Source organism: Podarcis raffonei, chromosome 17 (assembly GCF_027172205.1).
Source record: "Podarcis raffonei isolate rPodRaf1 chromosome 17, rPodRaf1.pri, whole genome shotgun sequence".
NCBI lineage: Eukaryota > Metazoa > Chordata > Lepidosauria > Squamata > Lacertidae > Podarcis > Podarcis raffonei.
The window spans coordinates 40083596-40099027 of NC_070618.1; the positions used below are offsets into that span (position 1 = coordinate 40083596).

The window sequence follows — 15432 nt, forward strand, 5'->3', positions numbered from 1 at the left end:
GGGTCGTCCGCTACGGCGAAGCGGAGACCCTCGCTGGAAAACCCACAGGCGGAGATAGCCTGTGGTCGTGGGACTCGGTGGGCACCTTAAGCGCTCCCCGATCGCGTGAAGGGACCCCGCAAGGGGTCCGGAACGTGTCGGGGTTGGCGCGGTGCTGTGAGTCGATCGCTCTTTTTGCGGAGTGAAGCCGCTAAGCTGATGTCGGTGAGCGCTGACCCTTTTCCTGGGGACCATTCGGCGGAAAGAAAACTACTACCCGTGAGTAGGTGATTGAATCAGGATTAAAAAGTAATCAATTTGGCATACAAGCGGGAGACGCAACCAGGAAGTCCGTCTCTCGGCTTTTGTTTTAAGATCAAAGCAAAGACTTTTAAAGAACCCAAGCCTGTGGAATCTGGGGTTAACAAGAACCAAACTTCCACATTAAGTAGAAGACCTCACCTCAATTTATTTTGGGGTGGAGAAGGTGAAAATCAGCCTTTTCCTACTTGTTTCTTGGACTTTTGGACTTGGGAAAAAAACTGAATCCCTGGCTACTGAGCTGCCAGTGTTGGAACTAGAAGGCTGTTTGGAACTGTCATTTTGTATCTCGCATTTCGTTGGGACATGTTAACTTTTAAAGAGTAACTCTGTGGAAATTTAATGGACTTAAAAGGACTCTGAAGGTTTTTTGGCAACTGGCCATTGTTTAACTTGTCGAGGGCACTTTGTAACTTTTATAAACTGCGACATTTCTGAACATTTTTGAACATAGTGTCCCTCTAGTGGAGTATCCAGGTTTGACAACTTACTGGGGGAATTTTCCATCTGTGGATTTGGGGATTTCCATGAGAAAGACAGACTGTGGGACTGACCTTGATGCATAGATAAGAAGGGGGATGAGTGGAAAGACAAGATCAGCCAAAGCTAAAACATTGCAGACCACTTTAACTTCTCAGCTACGCAGATCATCTGTTCCCACGATTCCTGTGGCACAAGAGGAAGATTTAGAACAACCTAGGCCGGAAGAAATGGCCTCAGGAGGGGACTTTACCACAGTGCTAAATAAAATTTTTGAAAAATTGGAGGGTCTAAGTAAACAAGTGACTGACCAGTCAGCCAAGATAGACCAAAATACTGCCAGTATTAATAACTTGACCCAGCAAGTAAACCTAAACGCGCAAACTATTGGAAAGCTTGTGGAAGACACCACTGTAAATCGTAAAATAGCTGAGGTGAAATGGAATACTCAGGATGAAACGGTTAAATCTGTAATGATTAAATGGGCACAAGACGTTGGACATAATATTATGTTTGCTGACTGGGAACAGTTGTGGACCACCGGGATTAAATTTACGGCATGTAATGCCTTAAGAGAGAATATTATGAAAATGATATACAGGTGGTACATGACCCCAGTCAAGCTTGCAAAAATCTATCATTTGCCCGATAATAAATGTTGGAAATGTAAGGAAAATGAAGGTACATTCTTTCACCTCTGGTGGACGTGCCCCAGGATTAAGGCTTTCTGGGAAATGATATATAATGAATTGAAAAAGGTATTTAAATATACCTTCTTGAAGAAACCATAGGCCTTTCTCTTGGGCATGGCCGGCCAAGTGGTGCCAAAGAAGGACAGAACTTTTTTCATGTATGCTACAACAGCAGCAAGAATACTCATCGCAAAGTATTGGAAGACGCAAGATCTACCCACTCTGGAAGAATGGCAGATGAAACTGATTGACTGTATGGGACTGGCAGAAATGACGAGCAGAATCCGTGACCAGGGAGAAGAGTCGGCAGAAGAAGATTGGAAAAAATTTAAGGAGGGTTTCTGATTCAACAGAATGCAATAAAGAAGAGAAGCCGAAATGAGAAAAAGGATAAAATTTTGGAGAAAATAAAAGGAGAGAAAAAATTGAGAGCAAAACCAAAGTCACAGGAGATTCTGAAGGAAATAAAGCTACTTCAGGTACAATATATGGATTTGATGAACCAGGAAATAGAATGGAAAATTAAACAAATGAGACAGAAGACATTTGAATCAGCAAACAAATGTGGGAAATTATTAGCATGGCAACTGAAAAAAAGACAAAAATTAAATACAATTACAAACCTGGAAGTGGAAGGAAAAGATATACATAACCCAATTGAGATTAGAAACTGCTTCCAGAAGTATTTTGAACAACTATATGCACAAGGGCCACAGAACGAAATGGACATAGATCGATTCCTGAAGACAAATGGATTACAAAAAATCTCACAAGAAAATAAACTTATGTTGAACTGTAAAATATCTGACCAGGAGATAGAAGGTGCCATTCAGAATATGCAAGTAGGCAAGTCTCCAGGACCGGATGGGTTGTCTTCCTGCTACTACAGACTTTTGAAAGAGTGGCTATTGCAACCTTTGAAGGAAGTTTGTAATGAAATTCTGGAGGGGAAAAGGGCACCAGAATCGTGGAAAGAGGCCTATATTACACTAATACCAAAAACAGAGACTGAAAAGACTCAACTTAGGAACTACCGTCCCATATCCCTATTCAATCTGGATTACAAAATCTTTGCTGACATCTTAGCTAAGAGACTGAAAACAGTACTGATTGAAGAGATTCATAAGGACCAAACGGGCTTTCTTCCGGGTAGACATCTTTCTGATAACCTAATGAATATAATTGACATTTTGGAAAAGCTAGAAGTGAACATAAATACTAAGGCAGTTTTGATATTTGTGGATGCGGAGAAAGCCTTTGACAACATTTCTTGGAGCTTTATGAAAAAGAACCTACAGGGTATGGGGGTAGGCCATGGTTTTGAGAATGGTATTGGTGCAATATATTCAGAACAAACGGCTAAACTAATTGTAAATAATGTAGTTACAGAACAGTTCAAGATAGAAAAAGGGACACGACAGGGATGCCCAATTTCCCCTCTGCTTTTATCTCGGTCCTGGAGGTTTTGCTGAACATGATTAGAAAGGACCGGATGGTTAAAGGTATACAGGTCGGAGCCAAACAGTTTAAATTAAGAGCGTTTGCAGATGATCTAGTTTTGACACTACAGGAGCCAGAATCTAGTACTAAAAGAGTTTTAGAATTAATTCAAGAATTTGGTCAGGTTGCAGGATTCAAATTGAATAAGTTAAAAACCAAAGTTCTTGAGAAAAACTTAACACCGATTGAGAGAGAAAAGTTCCAGAATGAAACAGGCCTGACTGTGGTTAAGAAAATGAAATATTTGGGGATTAATATGACAGCTAAAAATGGGAATTTATTTAAAGACAATTATGAAAAATGTTGGGCTGAAGTGAAAAAAGATTTAGAAATTTGGTCGAATTTGAAGCTTTCCTTGTTGGGTCGAATTGCAGCTATAAAGATGAATGTATTGCCTAGAATGTTGTTTTTGTTTCAAACTTTGCAAATTCTGGACAAAATGGACTGTTTCAAGAAGTGGCAAAAGGACATTTCTAAATTTGTCTGGCAGGGCAAGAAGCCTAGAATAAAATTTAAGATATTAACTGATGTAAAGGAAAGAGGTGGATTTGCCCTGCCAGACTTTAAACTTTATTATGAATCAGCAGCATTCTGCTGGTTGAAAGACTGGCTGCTTCTTGAGAACACAGACATTTTGGATCTTGAAGGGTTTAACAATGTATTTGGGTGGCATGCATATTTGTGGTACGACAAGGTTAAAGCACACAAAGCTTTCAAAAACCACATTGTCAGGAGAGCATTGTTTAATGTATGGATTAGATATAAGGATCTTATGGAAAATAAAACTCCAAGGTGGTTGTCACCAATGGAGGCTAAGGCTCAGAGAAAACTTAACATGGAGGCCAAATGGCCAAAATACTGGGAAATTTTGGAACAAGAAGGGGACAGACTGAAATTGCAGAGTTTTGAAAAATTGAAAGATAAAGTGCGAGATTGGCTACATTACTACCAGATAATGGAGGTTTATAATTTAGACAAGAAAGTTGGTTTCCAGGTGGAAAAATCTAAATTGAAAACAGATTTGTTAGAATCCAAAACTAAGACTTTGTCAAAAATGTATAACTTGCTGCTGAAATGGAATACTCAGGACGAGACGGTTAAATCTGTAATGATTAAATGGGCACAAGACGTTGGACATAATATCATGTTTGCTGACTGGGGACAGTTGTGGACCACCGGGATTAAATTTACGGCATGTAATGCCTTAAGAGAGAATATTATGAAAATGATATACAGGTGGTACATGACCCCAGTCAAGCTTGCAAAAATCTATCATTTGCCCGACAATAAATGTTGGAAATGTAAGGAAAATGAAGGTACATTCTTTCACCTTTGGTGGACGTGCCCCAGGATTAAGGCTTTCTGGGAAATGATATATAATGAATTGAAAAAGGTATTTAAATATACCTTCTTGAAGAAACCAGAGGCCTTTCTCTTGGGCATGGCCGGCCAAGTGGTGCCAAAGAAGGACAGAACTTTTTTCATGTATGCTACAACAGCAGCAAGAATACTCATCGCAAAGTATTGGAAGACGCAAGATCTACCCACTCTGGAAGAATGGCAGATGAAACTGATTGACTGTATGGGACTGGCAGAAATGACGAGCAGAATCCGTGACCAGGGAGAAGAGTCGGCAGAAGAAGATTGGAAAAAATTTAAGGACTATTTACAGAAATATTGTAAAATTAAGGAATGCTGAATGATGTTGGATTGAAATTGAGTGGTTTCTAGCTGTAATGATATAAAGGAATATGGATGGAAAAAAAGGGTTTGGATAGAAAATAAGGTGATATTATAAGCTGTAATGCTTTAAGGTAAGGATTTGCTGAACAAAGAATTTAAAAGGGAATACAAGAAGGGGGGGTATGAGGAGGTCAGAGAAATATGTTATTGAAAAGTATGATTTATGAACTGCATGTCTTTTTTAATGTTTCTGTTTGTTCTGTTTTTGTTTGTTTGTTTAAAAAATGGAAAACTTAATAAATATTCTTTAAAAAAAACATAAATCACTGGGAAAAAAAGGAAAAAAATTAAGGACTATTTACAGAAATATTGCAAAATTAAGGAAAGTTGAATGGTGTTGGATTGAAATTGAGTGGTTTCTAGCTGTAATGATATAAAGGAACATAGATGGGGGGGAAAGGGTTTGGAAAATAAGGTGATATTATAAGCTGTAATGCTTTAAGTGAAGGATTTGCTGAACAAATAATTTTAAATGGAATACAAGAAGGGGAGGTATGAGGAGGTCTGGGAAATTTGTTATTGAAAAGTATGTTTTATGAACTATATGTTTTTTTATTTTGTTTGTTTGTTCTTTTTTGTTTGTTTAAAAAATTGGAAAATTTAATAAATATCTTTTTTTTTTAAAAAAAGAAATAACAGAGAAGTATCCACCAACTTTGAATCATTAGGAATGAGAGATTCCCAACTTGGATGAAGCTATTGAGGGGGTGCTCATCAAATTTGCAGATGACACCAAACGGGGGGGGGGGGAGAGAGCTAATGCCGCAGACACCGAACCAGAATTCAAAATGACCTTAATAGATTGGAGAAGTTCTTGTGGCCAGTTCTGGGCATGGTAATTTAAGAAATATATTAACAAGCTGGAACATGTGCAGGGGAGGGCAACCAAGATGATCAAGGGTCTGGAAACCAAGTCTACTGCGGAACAGTTGAGGGAATTGGGTATATTTAGCCTGGTAAAGAGGCAACTGAGAGGAGAATTGATAGCCTCTTCTAATATCTAAAGGGCTCTCACATGGAGGATGGAGCAAGCTTTTTTTCTCCTGCTTTAGAGGGGAGGACCCGAACCAATAGATTCAAGTCACAAGAAAAGAGATTCCTACTAAACATCAGGAAGAACTTTATGACAGTAAGAACTATTGGACAGTAGAACAGAGTCCTTCTATGGGAGGTTTTAAAGCAGAAGTTGGAGGGCCACCTTTCACGGATGCTTGAGCTGAGATTCCTACATTGCAGAGGGTTGGATGGGGTGGCCCTTGGGGTCCCTTCCTACTCTAAAATTCTATCCTTCAAATAACCAAGAGAAGTATCTCATCTATTTTGGGATAATGAGGAAGTGAAAGAATTTGAATCTCAAACTGAATTCAGGACTGGGATAAATAGGAACCCAAAATTGACTGATTCCTCCATCCTTAGCCACAAGTGACTTACCTTATGGAATGAAGGTGTTTTTCCTCAACTGAGGGTCTTACATGGAAGCTGGAAACAGCAGTATGTTTTAGCTCCAAAATTCCTGAGCGGTGGCAATATTAGTTTGTTGTAACAACTATACACACAGGCAAGTTAAAGCTTTCTGTAAATTTCTGGGTGGGGTGGACAGTCTCTCTATGGAGATGGAGCCTATGGAGTAAAACCATAAGTTAATAATATTCTTGTTGTATATAACTCCCAGAAGGTTTAACACAATTAACAATGTATCTTTATTTTTCCTGCTGGAAATGTAAATCTCTGCCAATCTTTATCAATATCAAAGCTTATTGACCTGTGCCCAAACTTTGCCTTGCAAACATTCTTCCTTTAACCACCAGGACAGTCCATTGGAAGTTTCTTTTTTTCTAATGTTGACACTGTCTTTGTTTTCCTGCATCAAATATTTTCCTTATCTGCTTTGTAATATGCTTTTATGCATTTCAAAAACTCAACAGATCCCTTTTTTTCCTTTTCCACTCTTCTTCACATTGGATAAAAATATTGTTATGAATCTGTGGGTGCAAGACATCCTGAATTCTGGATTAAGTTAGTGTTAGTATTTAATTAAGGTTGGGATGTTAGAACTAAGAAATAGCAAGACCTGTGCATATTCAAGATGTGTGTTGCCAGTGTTAATCCAGGAGTTAGCAGGTAGGCTAATTCCAGTAGGTGAGCTCTTTAATGAGTTTTATTATTCATATTTTTAAAATAGTTTTTTATTATTTATTTATTTATTTTTTAAAATTCCATGATACAGTAATAGCTACAAAAATTACAACTTGAATAAGCTGAATATGGAGTCCTCTCTTAAAAGTAAGGCTTAGCCCAGGGGTCAGCAAGCTTTTTCAGCAGGAGGCCAGTCCACTGTCCCTCAGACCTTGTGGGGGGGCCAAACCATATTTTGAAAAAAAATAATGAACAAATTCCTGTGCCCCACAAATAACCCAGGGATGCATTTTAAATAAAAGCACACATTCTACTCATGTAAAAACATGCTGATTCCCAGACCGTCCGTGGGCCAGATTGAGAAGGCGATTGGGCTGGATCCGGCCCCCGGGCCTTAGTTTGCCTACCCCTGGCTTAGCTCTTTCCACCCACAGAGGACAGTCTCATCTTTCCTTTCTCCTCCCAGCCTATTACCCAGGGAGACCAACATTTCTCTGTCTCCCACCCAGGGCCCTCCATCAACCATCTACCACCCCCCTCAGTATACAATCTCTGGACCTTAATAAAGGCCCCAAAGGACTTCAAAGAAAGAAAGAAAAAAGAAAGAAAGAAGAGAAACAGAAAAAAGGGTTGAAAGAAAGAAAGAAGCTAAGATTTAAAACAAAAACTAGAGAAAGATACAAAAAAGAAAACTTCTGATTTTCTGTCTTCTGGCTACATTAAAAAAAAAATTATTTAAAACATTCAGATTTTTTATTAAGCTATCTGAGAAACCTTAATCTCTTTGTTTCTCAGGGGGTAGATGAAAGGGTTCTGTAGGGGCGTGACCACTGCGTACCCAACAGGTGGCCTTCCAGATCTTGTCACACTCCAGCTCCAATGATCAGAGATGATGGAAGCTGGAGTCACCAAAGTCTGGAGGACCTCAGGTTCCCCATCCCTGTTGTAAGTATTAGGCTGCAATTCTATACACAATTCTATACACAAAGGGCAAACAATGTGGTACCCTAGTCTAGATGCTATTGAATTCCAAATCCAGCCCGCATCCAAGCATGTTGGAAATTGTACTTCCAGCAATATTGACAGGGTGTACGCCTATGCATACTCACCTGGGAATCCCAATATACTCCCTGGGGCTTACTTCTGAATAGACAGACATATATAGGAAGGATTTAAAAACAGTTGTTATTATGGGTATCTTTGAAGATGTCTGTCTGATAAACAGCTGTCTGTGCAGTTGAATTTGCATACTCTGAACAACTCTCCTTGAGGCAGCATCTTATCTATTTTGCCATTCTCCATCTATGCAGCCAACATGGTCTAGTGTGACCATTGTGCAAATCAATGAGTGAAAGACCCCCTATTTTAATGAATTCTCATTTAGCAACCCACTGTTCAGCTGAAGTGCCTGTGGTCACCAGTCCAAGCTTACTGAAGAGCCTTTTCATGGCTGCCTTCATCTCAGGTTGTAGATGATAGGGTTCAGCATGGGGGTGACCACGTGTATGCAACAGTGGCTACCTGCCTCCTCTCACCTGAGGAGGTGGAGGATGGCTGGAAGCAGACTCCAATGATGCTGTCATGGAAGAGGGTCATGACAGTGACATGGAAAAAGTCTTCTTCTTTCCAGCTGCTGAAGGTACCTTAAGCACGGCACCTACAATCCAGATGTAGGACAGCAGGATGCAGAAAAATGGAGTCATCACCAGCATGCTGCCAAATGCGTAGACCAACGTTTGGGTAGAATGAGTGTCAGAGCAGGAGAGATGCAATAGAGGATAAGTGTCACAGAAGTGGGAAACCTCCCAGGGACCACAGAAGGAGAGCTGGTTGGTCAAAAGAGTGTGGAACAAGCAGTAAACATTGGGGAGACCCCAGGAGCCTGGGACTAACAAGAGCCAGTGTTTATGACTCACTACAGTGGCATAGTGCAATGGATGGCAGATGGCCACATACTGGTCATCTGCCATGGAAACCAGAAGGAAGCTGTCAATATTGCCAAAGGCAATGAAGAAATGCATCTGGGTTAGGCAGCCCCAGTAGGAGATGTCTACACTTCCAGAGTCTCCAAAGGTCTCCAGCATCTTGGGAACAGTGACATCCACCAGAAGAAGTACATGGGAGCAGAAAGGAGAGGAGGATCAGAGCAGATGAGCAGGACAATAAGCACATTTCCCAGTATAGTCAGCAGATACATGGTTAGGAAAACGGGAAAGAGGATGCCTCGGTATTCTGCACTGACAGAGAAACCCGAAAGGATAAATTCAGAAAAGACTGTTTGATTGTCCATTGTGACATTTTTCTGTTGAGGGAGAAGCAGAAACCAGCATGATATTACATGTTTGCAAATACTGGAATACATCTGTAAAGCAGGAGCTTTGAGATGCACAGCAACAAAATGGGCAGCTAGGCTCAAACTGCTAAGTTAAAATGCTGTGTGCTTTCTTCACACAATTTAGACAAAAATGGATCATGCGTTTTCCCAGTTAGCTTCATTAATATCCATACCTATATCAGTTCCGCATTGTCAGGGACTAGGTGGATGAGGATGAGGGGTGAGATGCTTCAGAGGAAGAAGGCTCAGAGCCCAGGGATTGGGGGTGGGACGCTGAGGAGAGGTCAGAGGGAGAATGGGGGGTGGGATGGTTGGATGCTGAAGAGGCAACAGGCTTTAGTGAGCAAGGAATGCCTCTTGCAGGGAGCAGTTCAGACTCAGACATTGAAGCAGAGGAGGCAGGACCAGAAGCTGCAGAATCATGGAATCATGGAGTTGTGGAGTTGAAAGGCACCCTCAGGATCATCTAGTCCAACCCCTGCAATGCAGGAATATGCAGCTGTCCCAGATGAGGATCAAACGTGCAACCTTGGCATTATCAGCCAACTCTAACCAGCTGCTCTGGTGTAGTGATCAGATGGGATTACTATGAGGAATTATAAAATATGCATCAAGCCATTGTATCCACGACGAAAGCATTGCGTTGACTGGGTTTGATTCATTGACAATAATTTCTGATCAAATCCCACAAGGCTCTGCATCTCTGGCCATTTTCTCTACTGTCCTATTTCTCTGCCTGACATTCCAGAACACATCAGCATTCCAGAACACAGGCCAGTTGTTCATCAGGCATCCTCAGTACATAAAGAGAGTAGGTTACTTTGATGTAGTTTAATCTTTAGATAGATCTTTGGGCCAGGAAGAGAGTTCACAAAGAGATGGTAAATACTACCCATCCTTCCTTCCTTTACTGCTTGTTTCTGACCTCCTGGTTTGCTGGATGCATTCCTCCTTTCTAGTCCTGTTTTATTTACTCCCAGATATGTATGCATGCTCAGAGTAGTCTTTGTAGTTAACAGAATTTCTTCTGATCTAATCTGACTTCGTCCCATGTGGGGGTTTTGAAATGCTCAGAGGAAATCTGATTGGTTCTTACAAACACTGTGTAAAAAATTCTTTTGTGAATAAAACGATCTGGGCCGAGGGGTGGACAGGAATTATTATTATTGGCACCCCTCCCAGAGTCTTGCTGGTCAAGCCTCATGTGTATTCTATTAATCAGAGTCCAATCCTTCCTTGCTTTGGGAACGCTACATCTGGTGTGACCTTTTTATGATAGTTGGGCACTTTCCTGGAAGGTGCTTTGGCGATTGTTAAAATGTCCTCCGGGAAGCTGTGGAGGAGGAGGAGAATGAAGCAGGGTGGGAAGTGCGATGGGGGAAGGAGTGGGTGGGTGGGTGAGTGAGCAACAGCAGCTGCGGGATGGTGGTGGGAAGAAAAAGAGGTGGCAGTATGGCATACCAGCGCAGGCCGCCTCAAAAACAGCACTGCTCCTGCCTCTGTCACCTGTCTTAATAATATTTGGAAATGCTCCAACAGGCAAGAAGGGAAGATTCATTATATTGGCCGTAATGCAGATATTAGAAGAAATATGCCCAGGGTAGAGGCCCCAAACTCCTACCCTGTTAGCAATCTATTTTCCAGAAACCAAAGAGATTCTCCATTAACAAATGCTCAAGATAACTCAGGGTCTAGGGGTAATTATACTAAAAGCAAATCATGATAACTTTAGTTCTCCTTTAAGATACAATACCTGACTAGAAAACATCTGGGAAGGTCTTAACTTTCTTTCCTGAAAGCTGGGATTTTGGGATAATAAGAAAGCAGATAGAATTCTATGATTCTATGATTCTATAAGGATTTTATTTGTATGTTCCAGCAAATTGTTATAGTAAATTTGCAAGCAGAGTTTCTTTGCTCAAGCTGCTATCACTTTGGATTTGGCACACAGAAAGAACTGTCAATTAATAGGTAATCAGGGGTAAGAACATGCAGCCCTCCAGATGTTGCTAGACTACAACTTCCATCATTTTAAAAAATCACTTTATTTGGTGGAAATTCTCAGGAACAACAACAACAACAACAACAATAATAATAGGAGAGCACAAATGGAAGCATGATAGACAGATATAAGCTGCAATATTCGCTAACTAACTTGGTTCCTGAACAAACGTCTAATGAGCTCCATTCCCTTCTATGATTAACCACACGGGGTTTTTCTTAAAGACAGTAGAAATCCTTGGAGAGCTGAGCCTCAAAGCATCTGGGGACGCAGATGAACACAGCATAGAAGGGAGGGAATTATCTGGGTATCTTGGGTGCAATTTCCTAGACAGGGTTATCTAGTCTGGTTCTACTGGAGCCATCAGGTCCAGATTTGCCAACTGGTGTAAATCTGCATTGAGCAAAATGAACTGGATTTGCAGCTATTGTACCTTTGGATCAAAGGGGATGGCTAATTGGCTGGCCTTACTGCACCAAAGCAACTTGGCCAAATTCTCACCTGGCATAAATCAGACTTTGTTAAAAACTTTGGGGCAATAGCCCTTGCATCTGTTTAGAATGGCAACTTTTGAAATTATCTCCAGGAGAAAATGTAAATGTATGAATAACATTGGAAGAATAAACACAGAACATAGCATTGCCTTAGCAATTAAGCTCCAATCCTATAACATGTTTACCTGAAGTCCCCTTGAACTCAGTAGGGCATCTGCACTGTTAAGTTATCTAAATGCAGCAATAAAAACGCTGCTTTGGGCAGATCCACTCCATACACTTGGCTACACCCAAAAAAGTCTGCGGTCTGTAGTTTGTTAAGGGTGCTGGAAATTGTAGCTGTGTGAGGGGTAAACTACAGTTCCCATGAGTCTTCAGGGGACATAATGTGCTTTAAATGTGATCACCTTACCCTGTGGCTCTTACCCTCAGGCCCACGCATCAGGCAAGCAAGGAGAGGTGTTTGTGCCTGGAGAGAGGGGATGGAGAACTCCCACTAGCTGGCCCAGCTGCAGCAAATTCCCCCAGTCTACCAACTTCCCCTCTCCACATAGTATCATCTAGCAGTTTAAGGTGGCAATCCAAATCCCTAGCTGGCAGTGTTACGAAAAAGGAGCAATGCAGAAGCGAGCTCCAGGTGGCTGGAATGGTAAACAGGAAACTGATGTTATTGGAATGTACCGTGGGAACAAGAGACAGTGTACTGAGCACCGGATGTTAGCTCAGAGTGGCACATGACCCTGTACTGGAAGTACATGGGTGGAGTTATTCTCTCTCTGCAGTTGGGATGAGAGAGTACAGACGCGTTTTCTCTGTACTGCTGAAAGACAGAAATAAAGACATGTAAATATATTTCTGTCTGTCTCATTCCCCCCCCCCCTGGTTATGGGAGGGGAAGGAGTGGTGTGTCCTTTCACATTGAAAAGGATCGCCGGAGAGACCTCGCCTTGATCCTGCTGGAGAATGCAGCCAGGGAGGTCAACAAGGATTCAAGCCGGGCACCTGGAGGGTGGCCAATTTTCCTCTGGACTTCGCTGGCTCTGCTGGCTTAAATCAACATCTGGTAGCAATGCCGATGGCTAAAGATCCATGAGAATCTGCATGAGAGGTGAGAGGTCGATGAATCGTTGCCATCCTCTGCACCTAAGGAGATAAAGAAAGCGTCTGCCTGCAGCCAGGAGCTGAACAGAACAGACAGCTGGACACCGAAAGGCAACGGAGCCCCAAAAAGGTATGCTGCATTTCGGGCTAAAGAGAGTGAACAGAAAGGTTTAATTTTCTGTTCACGAAAGAGCTGCATTTAAGAAAAACAGCTCTGAAAGAAAGGCTTGCATACCAGGGATTCTTGTGGTCAGATAAGAATTCCCGTCCTGAGCAGGTTGCTAGGCAACGACCGCCAGTACTTTGAAAGTTACTGAATGGCTCAAAAAGAGCCTGGGAAGTGGAATTGTTTTGAATTCTGCGCAGCATGTGCAAGGATTTTGAATACAGCCCAAAAGTTTGCCTGCCAGTGAAGCAGTAAACAGCCGAAAGAAGACTTTTGGGTTTTACTGGCTTGAAAGTGAAAGCTGGCTTGAGATTGAGTGCACAGACTTGGGTTCAGCATGGATTCCAAGAAGGGGGGAGGGTTACCCTATCCACCTCCCCTGACTAATGACAATTATTCATCTTGGTCTATAAAGATGAAGGCCCTGCTGCAGAATCAGAGGATCTTTGACGTGATTGAGAACCCCATCCCTGCAGCTCCAACACGAGGTTGGGAGTCACAGAATCTGAAGGCCAGAACGGCTATAATTCTCTGTGTGTCAGATGACCAATTGGTGCATATTCAGGGTTTGGAATATGCACGGGAAATTTGGGAAATGCTGCGTAGAACACATCAGAGGGATGCTGGTTCTTCAGCGTTGCTGTATTTCGAGAAGCTGACCAATCTGAGGCTTGCGCCTGATGGAGATGTTCAAGCGCACCTGACGGAGATGAAATATCTGCGCCAGCAGATGGTGGAACGCAATTTCCGTCTGCAGGAGGAAGTGTTTTGCTTCATGATGATCAACAGCCTAAATCGGACTTACAAAACCGTTGCCAGTCAGCTTGGTTCCCTCCCGGCTCAAGATTTGACCGCGGAAAGGGTGTCTGCCGTCGTTCTGAATGAACAGGACAGACTTGCTGCACTGGAAGTAAAGGACAGGGGGAGGGAGGAACGGAGTTCTAATTCCCCCGCAGATGAAGCTACTGGAGAGAAAGCTCTAGCTTTGAACGCTGTCCGATGTTACAATTGTGGACAGGCTGGGCATCTTCAGCGGAACTGTAAGAAGCCACGCCAGCCAAAAGGAGCTAAGGGCCACTCAGCAAAGCCTGAGGCGTCAGGCAAAGGTCATACCAAGACTTTGGTGAAACCTGGAAAGGCTTTGATGGCGAAAGGAACCACGCCAGATGTTGGGAACTCATTTGTTATTGACACTGGATGCACGGTTCATATGTCCCCACACAGAGAACTCTTTTCAACGTTTAAGAAGCAAAGCTTCGCTGTGAAACAGGCCAACGGTCAGGAGCTGGAAGCGACCGGCGTAGGGACTGTCTATCTTAAGAGTCTGAACTTGACTGTAAACAATGTTTACTTGGTTCCTGAGTTGAAGTTCAATCTGCTGAGTGTTTCGCAGATTGCAAAGAAAGGACTGAGACTGTCCTACGATGCTGAGAGCTGCAAGATCTACAAAGATGGAGAATTATTTCTTTCTGCCAGAGAGAAGGATGGATTATATTTGTTGACTTTTGCACAAAGTGATTACATGGAATGTAAATCATCTGTGTCTAACTTAGTTTCTCTTGCAGGTGTGAGCAAGAAGAAGGTGACCGGGGTCAACAGAGCATTTCAGCGGGTGTATGCTGATGTGATTGGTCCTCTAGAACCATCTAGAGGCAATGCAAGATTTTATCTTGTGTGTGTGGATCATTTCTCTAACTATGTCTGGATTTATGTGTTGAAAAAGCCACAGGAAGCCTTGGAGAGGTTTCAGGAGTTTTGTGACAAGGTTAAGAATATGCATGATGCTAACACTGATTGTCTATTCACAGATGAGAAGCAGATTTTTCTTTTACAGGATTTCCAGAGGTTCCTGCAGAAAAAGGGGATAAGACACAAAATTGCTGTTTCAGAGGAAGCGTGGAACAGGGGTGTCTGTGTACGGGTGAACAAAGAATTGCAAAAGGGGATGAATGCGCAATTGCTTAGTTCACATCTGCCACATGAGTTCTGGGCCGAGTCGTTGATGTCGTATTGTTATACGAAAATGAGAAAGGTTTCAAAAGAGTTGGGAAGTTCTCCTTTTGAGAAACTGTTCCACTGAAAACCTTCTGTTGCCCATTTCAAGGTGTTTGGGTCTCATGTGAGAACAGAAGCTCCAGGTGGAGTAAAGAATGCCAGAGGCATTTTTGTGGGGTATGAAAAGGGTCTCTACAGAGTAATTTTGTCTGAATCTGGTCAGGTGATTCTCACAAAATTTCTAGAGAGTGCTCCTGAACAGGAGAGAGTGATAGTACACACATTTCCCACTGAGGACGATTCAGATGATGATGATTTTACTGATTACAGTGGTACTGAGAGTGATGACACTGATAGCTCGGAGAGCTCAGTTGTCACAGTCATTGAGAGGAAGTCTCACACAATGGATAGGCCTTCACAACTGAAGGATGAACCACTGTTTACCATTGGAACTGGTTCTCCAAAGAGTCCTGAGACTGGACCAGTGA

General features: G+C 42.1%; 1 pseudogene; it reads right to left on the reverse strand.

Moving 5' to 3' along the window:
* Positions 1 to 8333: 8333 nt before the first annotated feature.
* On the reverse strand, positions 8334 to 9141 carry LOC128405361 (olfactory receptor 1L4-like; annotated as a pseudogene).
* Positions 9142 to 15432: the final 6291 nt, after the last annotated feature.